Here is a 6,000-nt window from a genome sequence, read left to right on the forward strand (position 1 = left end):
TTACTTTATAAAAATTCACTTTGTCGCAGAAGTTCAAAGTTATCGAGTAATTTCCCAGGATGAGGTGGACGACCCAGGCAAGCTCTGATCAGACCAACTTGGGTCGCGCAAGTGCGGGCGGGGTGGGGGTAAACCGAGACACTTCCACGGAGTTTGGCAGAACTATGTGCGATCTGAAAGGCCTGATCAGTGCTCCATTCAGAGCATGCACGCTCTGATCAGAGCAGAACCTACTGTCTAGAAAGTCTGATCAGAGCTCCGGCCAGAGTCTGGATAATCTGATTATAGTGTGGTCTAGAGTCTGGAAAGTTTAGTGGTATGATTTGGATAGTCTGAACGGTGTGTGATCAAAAACTCTTCCAGAGTCTACATTTTGCTCAGAACCTCAGGCGTCCAACCGAGAAAACGACCAGATCTCTGAAAAAAGAGTGGAGTGTTTTCTGCACAGCTACCCAATCAAATTTGATGAATGTCAACGAGCGCGCTAAAAACAAAGTTTTTTTGTAATTGCTGTCAAGTTAAAAATTCTTTTTTTGTTTGGAGCTATATTTTGATTCTGAAGAACTCAAAAACGAAACGTTCACATAAAATGCCAGTATTGGTACTCCTAGTGGGCAAACCATTTGAGTTGGGCATAGCCATTGCTCTGATAATCTCATGCGTGATTTAAATTGGCCTGATCACAGCCGGATTTGGACTGGATGGTATGATACCCCCTTTGCGCAAAGAAGTCAATCTGATCAGAGCTGACTAAAGTCTCACACCTCATCTTCAGTTTACTCCGTTGAGCCACTTTTATTTAAAACAATTTTTTAGGATGAGGATCAATACAGTGTGTGTGTGTGTGTGTGTGTGTGTGTGTGTGTGTGTGTGTGTGTGTGTGTGTGTGTGTGTGTGTGTGTGTGTGTGTGTGTGAATAATTGTGACGTTATATGAGAATCGCGGACAATGTTCAAAAAAATGTCAAAACAGCTCCACGGTAAAAAAAAACTGTAGGCACCCAATATTCGGATTATTTAGTTCGACTTCAATGCCCGCTGAAATTAAGAAAACATCATTAAAATAAATAAATAGTTCAGCCGCTTTTACTATTTAGTAGAACAGTAGAAATGTGTCCTAAATTTTTTTTGCAAATTTTCCCCGTCGTCTAATAATATAGCCTGCTTTGGCAATCAGTTTCGTTAAAAAAAGAAAGTATTCTTGCGCAAAAAATTGGTCAAGTGGAATGAAGAAATATAGCACAGGCGAGACCGGATGCTTATCTTAAAAGATCTTTCAAATTCTGAAAAATGGCTATATTGAAGCATGTTCGTAGAAAAAGAATTTCATATTTTGCAAAATCAAGCCATTCGGAGGCTATCTGACAAGATCTTGCTCGATCTTCATTACGTTGCTTGCGCTTGCTCAGTAAATCTTGCATTTTTGCGAGATGTATGCCAGATTTTGCAAAAAATGGTTGTCTTGTGAAGTTTCGCTAAGTTTAAGATTAAAATGTTTCAGGACGATGAATTGTCTGTAAGAGTTTGCTACATTCTAGCAAGATCTTGCAAGATAATCATTAAAAGTAGATTGCGGTTGCCACTTAACGCTTCAAAAAGATGCGTGGAGCATGGACAATCAGTCATCTGTTAAGTAAGTGCGAAATAAGTATTTTGCATCTGCTATCAAATATTTTTGATTTAATGTAAAAATACATTTACAACTGGGTGTCACCATTCATCAACTTGATGTTGTTGTAAAAGCTAGCAACTGATATTTCTTGGTATATTTTTTAAAAAATTAAAGATAGTCAGCATTTGCCGAAGATTTTCAGCTGGCATAGCTTCTGAAGCATTGAGCTTGGTCGCTATGGAATGTCAAAGTTCTGCGAGATTCAAAAATATTATAAAAATTTTTTGAAGAGAAAGAAAAGCGCAGATGTGAGGACAGCATTTTTGCCTCCTTTTTGATACCTCTCTGATATTTGTGTGTGTTTTGTGTATTTTTGTAGGTCAAATCTTTATCTAAAATAATATGTTGCAATTGTTTTAATAAGAACATGGGGTTGAGGCAAAGAGTGTGTGCCGGATAAAACACAAACAGCATTGTATAAATCAAGCTAGGCAAAAAACTTTTGTGTTGAACCCTGATTTGTGAAATACTTTTGCAGTTGCAATTATCGACAGTAAAATTATTATCAATTTTATTCATTGTGAATTACTGATAATTTTTATACTGGCTAAAATTTCCAAACATTGATTTTGTGATAATAACAATTCAACCTTTTTCAGAACTTTTTAAAAAATAACACAGAAACTGCAATAATTGTCTGAATAATAATTTTTCCGAGACTTCAAATTACATAGTTTTTAAAATTTTTCGCATATCGTACCTATTTAGATCGTTTTTTCCATAACAGAAAAAAAAAACAATCTAACGCCGGTTCTTGTCTTTTTTTGTTATATTCCTATATTTTGCCCAGCAAATTTCACAAAGACTTGTAACAAGAATAGGCTAAAGAACCTTCAAGCAAATTCGTCTTACTGGTTTAGATTTAGTTTCCAACCAATCCACGTGCCTTCTTTCATTACTGTGCCATTAAGTTACAAGTAAATTTTTTAAATTAAACAACTTAATTTTTTGTTTTGTTTAAAAAAAATCTCAATGAATGAAAAGAAATCATCCCTCTCCGGCCTGTTAACGAGACATCAGCTAAATATATTGTCCCCCAAAATCCAACCCCAATGCAATTTCTAATACTTAACTTGCGAATATCATCCGGAAAAAACCCATCTTCTATTTTTGGTCCGCTGTCATCGATAGAACATTCTATATTTCCAGCAACGAAATCTTTTTCTTCATCGTGTTTCAGAAGCTCGCTTTGAGTTCGAACTTGTTTCTTCACATTTTGTTCGGCTATTTTCCGAAATCGTTCTCTGTTTTCACGTTTCTTTCTTTCAAATAGTGGATCCGTATTCAAATGAAGGGCTTTATATCTTTCTACGTATTCGATAAAGCGTGTCTGTTCTGAGTCTAGGCGTGAAAACCGGGGTGAATTGCAATTTTCGGGGTCAGATATATGGCTGCTTTTTAATTTTTTATGAGATTTCGGCTGTCTTTTTTGCCGATTGTTGGAAATGCACAGATTGCCCATCATCAATACAGAAGGATTCAAAGTAAACAAGCCCAAATTTAAAAAAAAAAAAACCTTGAAAAACTTTAAAAACAAAGAAGATTTTTAAACAGCTTTAGAAGCGCAAAGGTATAACAAACTCTATCTGTGTTAGTTTTTGATGTGCATTAAAAGATACGTTTTCTGTTTTGAAGAACATCATAAACGTTTTAATTGAAAAGATAATACAACTTTCATTCGTTTCTCATACGCGTGTACTCGTAACAGTACACGCGTTTTTGAAATTCAAGAAAGTTGGACCAATTAAAAAATAATTTACTAATTGTAAAATGTACATTGCTATTGAAAAGTGTGAGATAAATTTGTTGTTTCATAAATCAATAAGAACATTCGCTGACTTGATATTCCCAGGTCTTTTAAGAAATTTAAGCCAGGCACCTTTTTTGAGCCAATCGTAAAGAGATCGTAATAATTTTTTCAACTTTTTTCTCAATTCTCGAGGAAAAAATCAGGCTAATTTAAAATAGATACTTGGGAGAGAAACATGAAAAAATACTAAACAGATTTTTCATAGATAAAATTAGCCATTTTTGAAACGAGTTGAAGCTGCCTAACATAGAATCATTAAAAATTCGGTGAAAAAAGAAAGGTAAATGGAAGAAAACTTGATTGTTTTTCAATTGAAAACACCCAAGAAGACAATTACACTGAATTGAGTTTTCAGTTAAATCTTTAGAAATCTGTATTTACAAAAAAAAAATTACAGGGATAGCTCACATTTAAAGCAAAATGTTCAATTATTTCAAATTTCAAAATTTTTGTTTATAATACTCTCGAAAGGAAAAAATACTTCATGCTAACCCCAGTATTTCAAACATAATCTGTTCTATCTGTTTCACAATTATAAATATTTGAAACTACCGCGGACTAAATTTTGGAAATCTCTATAAGTTAAAACGTTAAAAAATTTTGTACAGTTTCTCTAAACTCTGTTTTTCCTGTATTTTCGGATAGACTATATCGGTCCAATGTCTTCAAGATCTTAAAATAAACTTCATGAAGAGCATCTGCGGTGATCCTCAAGTTTGGGTAGCAAATTCATATCAATTGTAGGTTAGTTTCATATGTATTAGATTAGCAAAACAATTATAAACTCAAAAAAGAAAGTGTTTGAGCGACAATACAAAATAGTATATACTATTTTGTATTGTCGCTAAAACCTTTTTTGTTTTGAGTTTATAATTGCAGATTTCAATCGAATTGCAGATTTGTTATCCTTACGAATAACTTACTTTTTTGTTGGCTTGTCTTGCGCTTTTTGAACTGGCTTCAAAAGAGATTGCACCGGTATCTGAAGATCTCTAAATTGAGATCAACATTACGGTAGGAATGAACTTAGAGAAGTGCTAACATCTGGTTTCCTCAAAGAAGGAGTTAAATTTACAACTGCCTAACATTATAAATTATGACATTCTATCATAACTATTACAGCGCGAAAGTAAACTAAAACATTAAGAGTTAACATAATGCAACAGCATTTATTTTTTCGAACGCTCCTCGAGTAATTAGCTAAAATTTCAAAAAAAAAATAAAAACACGGGCTTTAGTTGAATAAATACGCAATCGTAGTGTGATTCCATGTAAACGATTTTTATTGACATTTGTCGAACGAATAAAGATAAATAAAATTGCAAGCGAATAGAAATAGTTAAATATCAGCAAAATTTCAGGGCGATGGCGTACAAAGAAAGTTTAACGGCAAGTACTGCGGATATGAAAGCTAGAGTGACACATTCAATGATACGGTTTATAGAGCAAAGTCGGGCAATTAGTTAAAAAATTGAAGTAAACGATACAAAAATTTATGAATCAAGTCATATTTTGTGAATCGAGTCGAATTTAGGAAATTGTTTTAACAACAATATAAAAAGGATTTCAATGGAACTGCAGTTTCAGTATCCTTACAAATACGCCGCATTATTAGTGGATGATCTTGCAGTTTTTGAGCCGGCGTTAAAGGAGATTGTATTGGTACCTGAAAATTTCTAATTTGAGATCAATTTCAGGGTAGGAATGATCTTGTAGAAGTGTTAACATCTGTTTCCTCCAAGGATGGAGTTGAAATTACAACTGTTTATTATTATAATATATCAGAGTTTATCACAAATATTACAGCGTAAGAGTAAACTCAAACACTAGGAGTTAATTTAAGGCAACAGAAATTATTTTTTCGAGTGTGAAGGTTCTTCAAGTGTTTAAGTAATGGTTAAGTGACTCTGCTTGAAGTCACTGAGAACTTCTGGCGTTTATCAAGAACCGCAAAGCGGTTCGAGATATTAAGTCAGAATTTCGAAGTCTGCAGAGTCACTTAACGATGCTTAAAACACGAAACGCGCACGTTTTAAAATGACGAAAGTCAACGAAATTCGGCAATTTAAAATGTGCACGTGAGTGTTTTAACAAAAATTTCAAGCGAAAATAAAAAGATGGGCTTCAAGTGAAAAAAATGCGCAATCGTAGTGCGCTTCTATGTAAACAAAAATTTATTGACATTTGGCGAATATAAAAAAATGATGAAATAAATAATGTAAAAATTTATGATTTAAATCAGAGTTACCGTTGAAGTTGAGTTTTGTGTTTGAAAAATATAAATGATATTTTACAACTGATTTTCAGCATACCAAGGTGACATGTAAAACTCTTGCTCATAGTTTGTGGGCCAGGCAACCGTAAGTCGAATACATTGATCCGGGGGAGATACTATGCGAAGTTTGACAGTTCACTCTGGTACTGGTGGTTCCGGTGCCTGCAGCCTTTGTATCGCCGATACAATAGAGATCGTTTTATCAACCTGGTCATAAACTTAAAAGAGATCTTGATGTTTTGAT

This window comes from Convolutriloba macropyga, unplaced genomic scaffold (genome assembly GCF_964194025.1).
Source record: "Convolutriloba macropyga unplaced genomic scaffold, txConMacr16.3 SCAFFOLD_501, whole genome shotgun sequence".
Lineage (NCBI taxonomy): Eukaryota > Metazoa > Xenacoelomorpha > Acoela > Convolutidae > Convolutriloba > Convolutriloba macropyga.